The 16,060-nt window shown below is 38.9% G+C and overlaps 1 non-coding gene across 1 annotated transcript; it reads left to right on the top strand.

The window, feature by feature from the left end:
- Window positions 1-276: 276 nt before the first annotated feature.
- LOC133798979 (small nucleolar RNA R71) lies at window positions 277-381 on the top strand. The gene has a single exon (XR_009876190.1). It is a non-coding gene; the product is annotated as a small nucleolar RNA R71 (small nucleolar RNA).
- Window positions 382-16,060: the final 15,679 nt, after the last annotated feature.

Here is a 16,060-nt window from a genome sequence, read left to right as displayed (position 1 = left end):
TGCTTGTGCGACGAGGTTATTTTGCTGCAATTGCTTGGTTAGAGATGCCGCTTGAGCGGTCAATAAAGCAATAGGATCAACTTCTAAGACTCTTGCCACCTTCTTATTCTCACGCTCAGTAAGACAATTATAATTATTCATGGCCATCTCTTCCAATAATTCATATGCTTCATTAGTGCTTTTTCTCATAAACGCTCCTCCCGATGTTGCATCTATAATTGTCCTTGTATTTCCCCCAAACCATTGTAAAATGTATGAACCAGCATCAACGTCTCTATTCTATGATGTGGGAATTTCTTTTGAAACTCTTTAAAACGTTCCCATGCATCATATAAAGACTTCCCAGCAAACTGATGGAAGTTATTAATCTCTCCTCCAATTCGGGCTGACTTCGCAGGAGGAAAATATTTACCAAGGAATTTCTGAGCCAAGTCTTCCCAAGTAACTATAGATTTGGCTTGTAATGAATTCAACCAACTCTTAGCTCTGTCTCTTAATGAAAACATGAATAATATTAATCTGACAACATCATTACTCACCCCGTTCATTTTGAATGTCACACAAAGCTCTAAGAAATTTGTGATATGGAGATTTGGATCCTCATTTGGTAACCCCCCAAATTGTACATTCTGTACCATATGACTAATTGAGGGTTTAATCTCAAAATTATTCGCCTCAACAGTAAGAGGACGAATACTTGAATGTATCCCTATACCAGTAGGGATTACATAGTTTCTCAATGGTGGATCGACCTCATCTGCGACATTACCTTCATGACCCAAATTGGCATTGTTGTTGACAACATTATTTGCATTCTCAGCCATGGAAAAATACAACATTTTCTTTATCTTTCGGTTCTGTCTGCATGTTCTCTCAATTTCAAGATCTATCTATTTGAGTCCCTTTTGTCTACTTCCCCGCATATAACAATGATTCCTGAAACACAATACAACCTAGATCCGAATAAGTGTAAAATACAAAAAAAATAAAAATAAAAAAATTAGAACAAACAACAATTAATTTTGATATTGGAAATTAAGTCCCCGACAACGGCGCCAAAAACTTGATCGGTAAAATATGATACGTAAGTGCACGCAATTGATTAAAGTAAAATAGATAGTAAATAGAGTATCGTTCCTACAAAGACTATAACCCAATTATCAATAACTGTTCTTTAATTTCTATTTGGCACACAAAATTTAGATGAATAAATCTATTTATAAAATTTTAAATAACTGTGAACAAAATAACTAATTAAAGGATGAAAATCAATAATAAAAAGACCTAGGGTATTAACTTCATTAACTTTTCATTCTACTAATTTATTAATCAATTCTAAATTTCTCACTTCTTATTCTAATAGCAGATTAACATAAATCGATTCCTATTCTTTTTTCAAGGTATAAGATCTCATGCTATATGCAGATTTTCAACATCTCTGTGATAAACTTACACATATACCATACATTAAGCATAGAAAACTAATTACTACACAAGCCATACATGTACATTCATCAAATATGTAACCTATGTCTATATAACGATAGCATATTCTATTCTCATATTTCGAATTTTGAATCAAAATCATAAATCAAGCAAATATTGATAAGGTATTTACTAGCATTAAGAAAACATTATATAGATTAGAATAGATAGGAAAAATCAATAGAATATGATAATTAAATTAAATAGAAATCAAAGTGACTACATTAAACCCTAGATAAAAGTATTTATTTCATATCAGACATGACTAAATCAGCAAAATAATAATTAAAAAACTTGAAGAATAAAGAAAAAAATATAAAAGTGCAAAAAAACTAGTATGAGAATCAAAATTAGTCTCTAAAAATGTAATTAAAATCTGACCTAATCTCTAAATAAACCCTAAAATTTGAATTTATACTAAAAAATTCACGAATCCATTGATTTTCATAAGCGGGCTGCGACTTGGCATTCCCTAGGTCGCGACCCATTTCAATTTTAAAGCCCCTCCGAGTCTGCATATGTCTTCAGGCACCGCAACTCATGCACTATCAAGTCGCGACCTGTGTCTTTGATGCCCTCCTGATTTAGCCTCTGACTTCCACTAGCACCGCGACTTCTAAGAGCAAGTCGCGACTCTAATTCCCTTCAATAGCTTTGTGTTTCTGACTTGACTAGAGTCGCGACTCCATACTCCCAGTCGTGGCCCTAATTCCATTTTTCTCAATTTATGCCTTTCAACCTCATTTCTTCATCAAAAATTTATTTTAACTCGTCCTTTGCACCATTTTGAGTCGAACAACCACCAAAAGCTTTATTTTTCCACCATTTTGTCTTCTTTTTACATATTTCTCATGATTCAATGCACCAACCTACAACATAGACAGAAAAAAGTGTAATATTGCATAAAACAAACATAAACACTTAAGATTACAACAAAAACACATTCTAAAACGACACTAAAATGAAGTTATCAAGTATATATATTGGTTACCTAACAACGGACTACCTGATGATGTGGCAGTATTGATCTACATGTGGGATGCATGTGGCAGTTTTAAGTAAGTATATCCTGCTCGACCATCGACCGGGAGATCATTGGCTTATTAAGTATCATAATTATGGGCGACCAGCCTAGTCGCATATACTCAGTTATTTCATTCAAATATGCAATCTTGTAGTTATGTATTAATTGTAATTTTAATTATTATTTAGATACGCATGTATTACGTGTAATTAATGCCCATTGGCCCATGTAGAACTCCTTGATCCTATAAATAAGAATCAAAGGGCTCAAGAGACGGGACTTTGCACTTTCGAACATTTAGCTTGAGAATGCTAGAGTTGAGAGATTCTAAGAGAGAAAAAGAGTGTTGTTATCCATCACAATTATATTTAGCTGAGATTTAGTGAAACTCGTGAACCCTAGTTCATTGATCACTAATCTTGAAATACTACATCAATAAGAACACTAAGTGGATGCTGGTTATTACCATTCTATTGGGGCTGAACCACTATAAATCGTTTGTGTCGTTTATCTTTTCGTCTGGATTTTCTTCTCATTTTCATCTTATTTTATAGCGTTTATCTTAATCCATGTCATTCACCAATTTGAGGGCAACATTTTGGGGATTTCATTGAGAGCCGAACTCAAGACTTCCAATAAAACCAAATGGCAAAAACATCCAGAAAGATGAGACAAACTTATGGTTCTGCATCCACCCAGCCTCCTCCACAAAATGTGGCTGGAGATGAGCCACAATTGGAATTCAAAGAGGAGGATATGGATTTGTAGACCTTAAGGTCAACATTGATTATGTTGCAGGAGGAGTTAGCCAATCTAAGGGTTAATTAGCAGAATGTGGCTAAGACGATGGCGTTGCAACAAAGGGAAATTGACAATCAACATCAAGTGTTGAATGAGCAGCACACTGACATGGACCGCCGACAGAGAGACGCCACTGCTACCCTAGAAGTAGCCATTCAGTTGGCCCAGGGACAACCTGCGCCAACTTATCAACCGGATCAACCACCAAGTGTGACACCACAACAAGTCCCAAACCCAAGTCATCCACCTTAACCTGCAAGCCCTCAGAGGCCGGAGCAACCTCCTGCTGCCCAACAGGATATTCCATTTCATGATTCTGAGCAGCAGCCACCTTCTCGTGTTGGTCGAGATAATCCCCAGCATCAAAGGAAGAATAGGGCCAGGCAGCCTCCTCGAAGCCTTAGATGCCAAACTGCTGAGGAACCAAATCCACTGAGCAGGGGATAACGTCCTTCTGCTAACAGAAGGCATGCCAAGCCAGGCTCTACAGTCGGGGCCCCCACGACATAATAATGCTCGGAGACCCACCGACCAACGCAGGCCTCCCCCTAACGCTCAGGAGCTACAACCAAGAGGAGGAAATAGTGCGATCAGCAAGTCGCGCCATAGCCAGTCACATTTTAGGGATTCGTCATGATTACAATGAAGCTGATTTCGACAGAAGAAATGCTGGTCGAGGGCAAGGAGAGAAAGGTGGAGAAAGGAATCCCCCACCAAGAGAAAATAGGCCGACAAGTTAGAACGATGGGGTGCAGCCTAGGCAACCTAACGTCTTTGATCGATTGAGCGCTAGTGAGCAAAGGCGTAGAGATGATGACTTGAGGGAATTGCTCAATGATAGGTGAGAAAGGCACGATGAGTATGCTCCGCCAGCACCGCTTGCCCTAGTAATACCAGATGCAGTAAGGCCCAGATCGATGCACTGAATCAGGTCGTCCTGCAGTTGGTGGGGAGCCGAACATCCCACATCAAGTATGATTGGAGAAGAGGCACTCCATTCATACAAAGAATAGCGATGGCAGAAACCCAAAGAAAGTTTAAGATGCCAGTATTGCCCAACTTCGATGGATATGATGACCCAGTATCTCATGTGAATAAATTTGAAATACAGATGGACATCCAGAAGGTGTCGGATGATGCTCATTACAGAGTTTTTCTGGCCACCTTATCCAATACTGCTCAGGAATAGTTTTTTAAATTCCCTCCTGCTAGCATAGTGTCATGGGAGATGTTCGTAAAGAATTTCTACGGGCAATCCTACGCTGGTCGAGTACATCCGACTAAAGCCAACCAACTAGTCGAGATACGCCAGAAGGAGGGAGAGTCCTTGCTGCTGGAATGCGACGACACTCGCCCCTATGGAACGATATAAGGAAGAATGGGGTGAGAAAATCAAAGAATTCCTTGATCGAGTAGACCGGTACATCAAGCTTGAAGAGGTGATCGCTAACGAAGGGAAGTCTCCTGCAAGTGACAAGGGACCAAAGGAAGATCCCGCCAAATCCGCCAATGGGTCAGATAAACCCAATGGCAACGGCAAAAACAACAAGAAAAATGGTGGAAAAAGGGCAAGCAACGAGCCATCAATGTCTGAGAATAAATGCCCAAAAAGTAATAAGTACGATCCAAGATTCACCAATTACATGACCCTAGTCGAAAGCAGAGCGGAGGTGTACCAAGGAACAAGCACCACTGTCCTTTACAAGCGACCATCTCCAATAAGGAAAGATATCTCCAAAAGAGATACAACTAAGTTTTGTCGTTTTCACAACGACTATGGTCATGACACTAATGAGTGCAACCAGTTGAAAGATGAAATTGAGTTCCTTATAAGACAAGGACACCTGAGGAGATATGATTGAGCCACTAGAAGTTCTCAACGAGAGGCTCAAGGAGGCAATGAGCAACCACGTGTATGCCAACGCTCGCCCCCTTTACAGCCAGCTCCTGTGGCGGGTACATTGCTAACCATTTGTGGCGGCCTACACCTAGCAAGAGATAGTGAGAAGGCAAGGGAGTGATACACTCGAACCTTACGACACGACCAGGACATTGAAATGCTTAATGTGGAGGAGTGAACTTCCAAGAAAGCTCGAACAGAGGAAGAGCTAATAACTTTCTCTGAGCTTGACGCTCAACATGTCCTGTTCCCTCATTCGGACCCACTGGTCATGCACGTCCAGATTGCCAATATGATGGTTAAGCGGGTGTTAGTGGACACAGGGAGGTCAGTAAATAATCTGTAAAAATCTTCGCTGGAAAGGATGAAGTTGTCGGTGAAGGATTTGGAGCCGTGCAACCAAACCATTTATGGTTTTTCTGGCGAAGGTCTCGTGCCAGCATGGTTGATTAGGCTTCCGATCACAGTAGGAACTGCACTTGTGAACAAGACATTACTCACTACTTTTATAGTAGTTGATTGTCCTTCTACATATAATGCTGTAATTGGAAGGCCTATTCTAGTCAACCTGCGAGCCATAACCTCGGTCTGGCACCTCGCCATGAAGTTTCCTACCGATGTAGGGATAGGATGCATGTTGGGAAACCAGCAAGAAGCGAGGAAATGCTACAATTCCTTAATCACTAAGGCAAAAAGGGGTGGATCGAGGGAAGGAGCCAAAAAACGATTGCAATTGGCCAATGAGATACAAGCCCAATTAGGTGAGCACGTTGCCAAATATGGTGTTGCCCAAAGTGAGGATATGGATTTAGATCCTCGCTTTGGGGACTTTGAGGGAGATGTAGGACCAGTCGAGGAGGTCCAACTCGATGAGGCAGATTCGACTAGGGTTGTGAAAGTCTGTATAAACTTAGAGACAACGATGAAACAAAAACTGGTGCAATTTTTTAAGAAGAAGCAGGAGGTCTTTGCCTGGTCGCATAAAGATATGGTTGGGATTGACCCAACAGTTATCAGCCATGTCTTGAACATAGATAAAATCTTTTCACCAGTACAACAGAAAAGCAGGTTGCTCGACAAAGATAGATCGAAAGTTTTAAAAGAAGAAGTCGAGAAGCTAAAGGAGAATAGATTCATCAAGATAGCATTTTATCCATTGTGGGTCTCTAATCCTGTACTGGTTCCCAGGACAAATGGAAAGTGTAGAACATGTGTGGATTTCACAAACCTTAATAAAGCTTGCCCAAAGGATTGTTTCCCACTCCCAAGGATCGTTCAGCTAGTCGATGCCACTTTAGGGCACGGGAACCTATCATTCATGGATGCATACTCTGGATATAATCAGATCAATATGCACCAACCTAATGAGGATCACACTAGCTTTCGAACCGATACAGGGCTTTACTTTTATAAAGTAATGCCTTTCGGTTTGAAAAATGCTGGTGCGACTTACCAGCGACTAGTCAATCACATGTTCAAAGAACTGATCGATATAAGCATGAAGGTATATGTTGATGACATGCTGGTTAAATCGAAGAAGGGAGAAGAACACATCGAGGCCCTACAAGAGTGCTTCAACGTCTTAAACAAATATCAGATGAAGCTGAATCCCCTTAAATGTTCCTTCGGAGTCGGATCAGGAAAATTTTTGGGATTTATAGTGAACTCACGTGGCATCGAAGCTAATCCCTAAAAGATCAAGGCCTTGATCGAGATGAAGTCGCCAACAAAAATAAAAGATGTTCAAATTTTAACTGGGAGGATCGATGCTTTACACTACAACAAAATTGACATTTAATGACTCTCTATAATGACTTTGGTGTAAGTCATTAAAAGTATTCAGTGATATTTAAAGTCTGGAGGTGTAAGTCATTAAAATTTTTGTTGATGACTAACTAGGTAAGTCATCAAAAGTGGTGGGAGACGTTATACTTAAAAATATGATATAATTTTTTTTAAATATCAGAAATTGGGCTAAATATATATAAGGGAAGACTTTTAATGTCTCCCCTGGGAAGACGTGCCTAGCCTCTAACGTCTCCCCTGGGAATACGTGCCACATCGGACGTCTCCCAAGAGGAGACGTTAGAGGCTAGGCACGTCTTCCCAAGGGAGATGTTAAAGGCCCTTTTTCTTCTTCTTCCCCAAGAGCATACGCACAAAAAAGAGAGGTGGAGAAGAGGCATTTTCAGCCATAAAATTCCATTTGAGGTATGTTTTTATCATTTATAAGTGTTGTATAATAGTTAGGATAATTTTTATGCTTATTTTCTATAAATATTAAGGGATTGATATTGAGATTTTAGGGTTTATGATAGTTGCAGTTTTTGGTGATTTTTGGCTCATCAAAATTGATTTAAAGCATATTTGAGGTATTTCAAGATTAAACAATGTATTATAGTTATAATGGTAGAAAATATTGTTTTTGTGCTTATTTTTTATAGTTTTTGTGGGTTTTATTAGAAATATTAGTTTAAAGTATGAAAAATATTTTTTATGTATATTTGAAATATTACATTGTTTAATTTTAACATGATACCACATTATTTACTATTTTAAAAATTTTATTTACTATTTATTCCGAAATTTATATATTTTTTAATTAATTTTTAATGTTTGTTAAGTATATATATGTAAATATGTTTTGCTAAAAAGTATTTAATAACTTTATCTAAAATAAAAAAATAATTTAATATTAATTTTACATACTAAACAATAATTCAAGTTAATAATATGTTTATAAATTTTTTTAATTTATAGTCTTATTTAATTAGAAAATTATATATATATATATTTGTATTAACATTTAAGTATGTTATTTATGTATAGTTATGTTTTTTTTTATTTACTAATATTTTATTATTTAATTAATTTAAAGTTTTATGAAGTAAATTTGCTAGCAAGGACTATTAATTGCAAGAGCTAATTACATTATCTTATTTCTTGTTTTAGTATTATTAAACTTTTGTTATAGGAGTTTGAATATCTTAAATATTCATCCATAGTGAAGTAGGTTCTGAGATTAAAATTGTTGCAGTGATAACAGAAAGTTAAGAACTGTGTGTTTTAGTGAAGTATGTTCTGGAAAATTTGTTTGTGTACTGCGGAGCTATAAGGAAGAAACTTATTGTGTGTCGTTTGATTTGTTTGGCTTATTGTTCACAAATGGTTAGATCACTATTATAGGGGAAATGTTGCTCGATTTTTTCTAGAATTATGTATTCTATTATTATATTTGTATTATGTTGTGCTTATTTGATTAGATTGGCAAATGGTTAGGTTACTAATATAAGGGAAATTCTGGCCAATTTTTCGTATGCTTATATAGTTTTTTTGTTTAATTTTTCATAGACATAGGAAAAGATATGGATAGAACTCGACGTTACCTGAAGAAATAGGTATGTATATATATAAATTTATAAAAAGTTTATGGTATATTTATTATTAAAGTAGATATAATCAAATAATTAAATAATATATTGTACTTTATATATTTTGTAGCTAAACACTCCACCATATATACACCAGCACAAATTAATGAAATGCGACAACAGTGGGCACGATAGTTCAAATTCTTTGTCCCAAAAAATAGGTTTTTATTGTTTATTTTTTCTATCTTACTACACGTCTAGCTAGCTAGTTTAATATTTGTTGATTTTGTATGTGTAACAACAAATATTAATTTTTTGTATTTTTAGCTAGCTAAAACATATTATATACACATTTAAGTTTTATTAATAAAAATTCATAATTTAAATTTGCATATAATTTAGATTTTTTATTAATATATTTAATTTTATTTCAATATATATAATTAAATAATCTGAAAATAGATATTTAATTAATTAATTATTATTTTTTAAAAATACAAAAGCCAATGATGACTTCCAGGGGGAGATGTTGAATGTCTACAAAGTCTCCCCATGGGAGTCATCGTAGGTACCTATGATGACTCCCAGAGGGAGACGTTGAATGTCTACAAAGTCTCCCCCTGGGAATCATCATAGGTACCTACAATGACTCCCATGGGGAGACTTTGTAGACATTCAACGTCTCCTCCTGGGAATCATCGTAGGGTGTAAAACGTACACCCTATGATGACTCCCAGGGGGAGATGTTGAATGTCCACAAAGTCTCCCCATGGGAGTCATTGTAGGGCCACTTAAGATGGCTCATTCAACAATGTCTCCCAAAGGGGGAGACATTAAATGTCTACAATGTCTCCCCCATATAGTCATTAAATGACTATTTTTTTATAATGTTAACTATATTTATTTCCAAGTCAACGGACAAGTGCGTTCCATTTTTTAATCTACTTAGGGGCAATAAGAAATTCGAGTGGATGGAAGAGTGCGAGCAAGCTTTCCAAGCTCTAAAATCTCAAATGTCGCAACCACCGATTTTATCAAGGCCAGTTGATAAGGAAGCTTTGTTCATCTATTTGGTGGTCACAGAATATGCTGCTAGTTATGTCCTGGTAAGAGAGGAGGAACATGCACAAAAAGTTGTGTATTATATAAGCAAAAGGCTAATTGGAGTAGAACTGCGATATTCGCCCATTGAGAAATTAGCCTATTGCTTGATCTTAGCCTCCAAAAAGCTGCGCCCGTACTTCCAATCTCACCCCATCGCAGTACTCACCGACCAGCCACTATGGCAAGTCCTGCAGAAACCTGAAGCCGCTGGTCAATTATTGAAATGGGCAGTTCGATATTTCTTACTTGCCATGAGCAGCAGTGAAGGGAGAAGCTCTAGCAGATTTTGTCCCAGAACTTACTAGGCTCCAGGACATTGAGCCGATAGAAGAGCCTGAACCTAAAAGCCAAACTCCCTCTTAGAAGTTATTCGTAGATGGCTCTTCCAACAAGCACAACACTGAAGCAGGTGTGATTTTAGTCATGCCTGAAGGACATCGATTCCACTGCGCAATCAGATTTAACTTCACATCATCCAATAACGAAGCCGAATAAGAAGCTTTGCCTGCAGGATTAAGATTAGCCAAGGATATGAACATAGAGTTATTTGCAGTCTATAGTGACTCCCAGTTAGTGGTTATTCAAATTTCTGGAGAATATCAAGCCCGGGGTCTGAAGATGGTTGCTTATTTAAACAAGGCAAAGTATTTGCTGGCACAATTTGAAAAATATACTCTCCAGCAGGTACCTCCCGGCCAGAACTCAAATGCTAATGCCTTGGCCATGTTAGTAGGTGCAAAGGATGCTAACACCTTAAATATAGTGTCTGTTGAATGATTGCCCACACCAAGCATCCAAGCTGAAGAGTCCTGCCTGGTAATCCAAGCAACAGACACGTAGATGGCACCTTTCATCAAGTACTTGAAGCATGGAGTACTGCCAATGGACAGAAACAAAGCAAGAGCCCTCCAGAGGCAATAGAATAAGTTCATCTTGGTTGACGGAGTTTTATACAGAAGGGGGTACTCCATGCCACTCTTAAGGTGTGTTACAAAGGAAAAGGCCAAAGAATTAATGCGAGAAGTACATGAAGGTTTTTGCGGGGATCATGCTAGGGGGCAGAGTTTATCCAAAAAGATCCTAAGGCAAGGATACTTCTGGCCAACGATGAATGAAGACTCTGTGGATTTTGTTCAAAGGTGTGACAACTGCCAAAGATTCTTCGAGATACCGCGAGCAGTCCCTAATGTAACGCCCTGGTTACCCTAGAACAGTTACAGTGAACAGTGAACCGGAAATTTGACTCGCTACCCGAGTCCTTTGGTTAAAAACGTGATCTAGGTACTATTAACAGGTTAAGGTGAAAAACCAACAAAAAAGAAAGGGTACATTTCATTAAGTAAATAAACTGCTCATGAGCCTTTCAAAATATTTACAAGTAGTTCGTAATACAAAAGAGTCACTACAGTTTGAAATTTACAATCCCCGCCGACCTAAGCGGCAAAAGTAGGGTAAACCCCTAGTCCCTCTGAGAACTCCTTGACCGTGGAAGTCAAGCGGCCCTGTATTATAATCCTCCACTCAAGGCTGGCCAAGCTTTTCCTTTCCTTTACCTGCACCACATAGCACCCATGAGCCAGGGCCCAGCAAGAAAACATAATAAAACATGATATAATATCAACAAAAATCATAATAACCACTCAGGACTATCAGTCCAACAAATAGGTGACAATAGCCAAAAGTCACAATAATGAGCGCGCTCCCTCTAGCCATGTGACGATAGGGTCACCAGGGCTTAACTGATAGGTGATTCTTTCATAAGTTCGTTCAGGAAAGGTGCATGGTGATTGGTCACCAACATAACCTTCCTCACGACTCTAGAGTCAAAACTATGGACAACGTCCCTTAGCCACGTGACAAACGGTCACCGGGGTCATATACCTTGGCTATAGACATCTGGTCGTAGACCAGGCAAGCGCTTATAAGTTCTTCGACCTTAGGGTCGGTCCCGCATTAATGCCATAGAGCCATTCAATGCGTGATCATCGACCTTAGCGTCGGTCCCTGACTAGTCAGTGTCTCAACAAGTAATCAACGTTCACTAGCATTTAATATGCAATCCACGTCCACATATATCAACCAACATGCTCCAATGTCAAACCATGCATGTCATATACCTATACAGGGTGCAACTGTATTCATACACTGTTTTCTTACCTCTGGTTCGAGTGAGGATTATAATATGAACGACCCCTGAGAACGATCAACCTTTAAAATCCTTGACGGTCACCTGGTCATAACCAAATTATAGAATTTATCAATAAAAGTGATAACCGAGGGTCCCCAAACCAAATCCCAGCCCCCGAGACATCAATTACTACCCAACCGCGTACTAGGTCCCACCCCGAGGCCTATGGCTTGAATCCCCAAGCTAAAAACCACATTTTAGCAAACTTGGCCTTAAGGGCCGCGGCCCCCCTCTGCTGCGCCGCGGCGTGCCTCCAAACAAAGACGCTCCCCATCTGCCAGACGCCAAGGGCCGCGGCGCTCCCCTGCTGCGCCGCGGCGCTCAGCCCAGAACAGCCAAGTCGGCCACACGCACCAGAATTTTAACCCTGCATTTTCCCTCTCAAACCAGCCCCTCAAACCACCTCCAAACCCCCTCCAAACATATAATTAAACCCCCAAATAACACCCTTAACTCACTTACATCAAACCCCAATCAAACTAACACTAAAACACCCCTTTGATTCACACTTCCCACATCAAAAACCATGAATTGAAAACTAAAAGTAAAATAGAGCACCAGCTGAAACCAAAGGCTAAAACTCACCTTGAAACCGGTTTTGGATCTCCCTCACAAGCTAAATCAAGTCTCCAATCCAGCCCTTAAGTTTCCCTAGCTTGAATTCCCACCAAGAACTCAAAACTCTCAAAGGAAAAAGTGAAGAAGTTGATGTACGGGAAGGGAGGAGGCAAACCCCTGTTTTTGTTCTGTTTATTCCACCACCTTCTATAGCCACTTAAGTCTCATATATCCACCCCTAAAATGACCAAAATACCCTTGTGTCATTTAAAGCCTTCCAAGCTACTCTAGGGGTAAAATTGGTACTTTTCACTTAACTTGTTAATTATAATTAACGCTTCCCAATCCCCGCTAATCTCAATATCCTCAAACATCAACAATTCATATCCCGTTACCCTAAAATCCCCGGTAACGCTATAATCATTAATAACACCCCGAGACTCACCCCGAGCCCCGAGCTCAAACCTGTTATGACCAAACCGATAAATCATGTTTAGAGATCGTCTCATGTCGAAATACTCGAACCAATCCACATTATAATGTGGTCTCACAATATATCATTAACACGCAAACAAATATACAATTATACCCTCAACAAGCCAAATTACCAAAATACCCCTGTAAACAAATGTGGACTCACATGCATGTATCTAACATCATATCATAATATAATTCTCATAAACATGCATAAACACATTTAACGACATAATTAAACAGTTATGGCCCTCCCGGCCTACTAATCCAGCCATTAACCATAATAGGGAATCCGAAGCATTACACCTAATGAGCTAAACAGATGCAAAGCTCGTGGCCATTCGCAGTGTGGTCAAGAACATTGTGCGTTGCTATGGGTTGCCAAGAAAAATTGTTTCAGAAAATGGCACATAGTTCGATAGTGATCTGTTCACCAATTTTTGCGAAAGTCATGGGATTATCAAGAGTTTTTCTTCAGTAGCTCATCCACAGGCAAACGGACAGGTTGAATCTGTCAACAAGACATTGAAGGATACACTGAAGAAAAGGCTCAAAGAAGTAAAGGGGGCATGGCTAGAACAGTTACCTGAAGTCCCTTGGTCGTATAGAAGATCCCACCGAACAACAACAGGCCATACTCCATTTTCCTTGGCCTATGGGTATTTACATATGTTGCTTGTTGAATTAGATTCGCCATCACATGGATGGTTGGCATACGATCAAGACGTTAATAGTTAGTTAATGATGGAATCTCTTCATTTGGTCGGTGAAAGACGTGAGCAAGCTCGACTCCGAGTAGTAGCTTACCAACAAAAGGTCACTCTGTATTTCGACTCTAAAGTACGCGAAAGAAAATTTAATGTGGGAGATTTGGTACTTAGAAGAGTTTTCCTCAACGCTTGTGATCAAGCTGCTGGAGTGCTTGGACATAACAAGGAAGGGCCATACCAAATCGAAGAAGTCCTTCAACCAGGCACCTATAAACTTGCTCGCTTAAATGGAGATCACATTCCTTGCTATTGGAATGGAGAACACCTGAACAAGTATTATCAATAAACAATTATTTTTAAAGAATTGGCTTGTATTAATTTCACTTCTTACAAGTTTATGAACAAGGGTTAGTCAGGCATATGACTAATCTCTTATAAGTGTAAGATCAAATTTTTGATCACTCGTACATACACGATTATCCATTTATTAAGAGAAATAAAAGGAACTGTGCCCAGCCAGTTATTCTTGCCAATTATTGTATTTATTACAAGTATTTGCTCATAACGTGTGTTGTTTTGCTATATTATCATTTTTATAAGTATTTATTACGAGTAGTAATGTTCGAACAGGTCTTGGTCAAGGCAAGTTACTGAGGACCTTAAGCTCCTCAATCACTTGGGGGGCATATAAGGTACTAAGTAAGCAAAGCATATCAACAAGTATATGTAAACACACGAGAAAAATAAGGGAAAGCATGCTACGATACTTAGAGTATTTTTAAAAATTTTGTTTAAATTTTTTTAAATCAAAACAAAGTGCTATGCTAAGTTCGGTCATGTGAACTGATATTATAATAAAGTGCAAATATTATAATATCAAAAGTAAAATCATTTTCACCGCGAGCAGTTTCTGCTCTAATGGAATTGTTAATTAAATGAAAAAACTGCCTCGGAAGCAAAAAATTGTCTTGACATCACGAACCGTAGTTTGTGTGTCCTACGTTACAAATTAAAATAAAAAAATGTTAAAATTATGAGGCAGCAGAAGGATCCTGCTGAGGCTATTGTGGCTACTAGTCGACTATGGCCCCAGCATCTTCATTGACACCCTCAATGCCTGTTGCAAAAGATATCTCAGGGGATCCCTGAGCCTTCTCCTCCTCTTCCAGAAGAGCAATAACTTTGCCAACTCAGCCTGCCTTATATGGTTTGGTAGATAGGCAAAGTCCGCCTTGGGGTTGCTTTTCCAAGACATATAGAAGCACTGGAACGCCACTCCCTTATACTTCTCTAGGTTGCGGGCGTTAGTCTCCTCAAGGTCGGCAATCTCTTTACGGCTAATCTCCAAGTCCGTTTGAATTTTGTTGGCTTCTCAATAGTTTTTCAGCGAGGCCTCCCTATACTTCTCCTTGGAGTAGTGATTCTGGCAACTGACTCCTCCTTCTTCTTCAATTCTTCATCGAGCTTGGCGATTTTAACCTCAGCTGCTCCCAACTCCTCAGCATGCTTGGCCTCAACCACCTTGTGCTGCTTGGCGAGCCTTTCCTCGACCGCCTTGATCTCTTCAGCCTGTTTGGTGACCATCTCCTCCGAGCGGCGCCAACCGGTACTCACGGTCAGAATCCCCTGTGATCAAAGAAAAAAAAAATACTCCAGTTACAGTCAAAGAGACAGCCCAAGAAGAACAAATAATTTCAAATATTTTTTTGAATCATTGACGGAAACAAGATCATCAACAAGGAAAGGAAAACCTTTTGTCTCTGAAAAAGGGCAGGAAAAACATAGTTTTTTCCGAGTGCCTAAAAATTGAATTTTTACTTCGATTTTGTGCCCTAAATCAGTAATCCCAATGCCAAAGCCAACTCCTAAACCTCATTTAGTATTTTTTTCCTTAACCTATCATATTAATACCTACAAGCCTGAGTACCCCAAATCATTTAGTCTGAAACTCAAACACCAACAAAATCTGAAAACTTAAGGGATAACTATTGCATGGCATCTCAGAGATAAAGAAGCTGAAGAAACTTACTTGGATAAAAAATGATACAAATTTACGAGTGTTGACTCGAGTGGCTGGACAGATACTCCATGGATCACCAAAGTCGTCTGAGCGTTTTGGGTTCTTCGTGCTTCGTTCTTTAGTGTTCTTGAGAGAAAAAGGGAAAGTAAAAAGTAAAAAATGAAATTGAAGGATTATTTATATTGCTCGAGGCATGATTAATAAGGTAATGATGGGGGATGATTTTTTATGCTTGGAAAAATGTGGTAACCGTCAAATTGCTTTTTGGGAAACTACAATGACATGAATGGTTACCTTTTTCAAAAAGGCATTGACGGCTCTAACAGGTCACACAAAATGTCGATCGTTTAAGTTTACTTTATGCTGGTCGCAGTAAAATAAACTTGCGGGGCAAATGTTTACCCAAACACGGACTACTTGATGAC

Source organism: Humulus lupulus, chromosome 8 (assembly GCF_963169125.1).
Source record: "Humulus lupulus chromosome 8, drHumLupu1.1, whole genome shotgun sequence".
In the NCBI taxonomy this organism is placed as follows: domain Eukaryota; kingdom Viridiplantae; phylum Streptophyta; class Magnoliopsida; order Rosales; family Cannabaceae; genus Humulus; species Humulus lupulus.
This window is presented reverse-complemented; position numbering and strand designations above follow the sequence as displayed.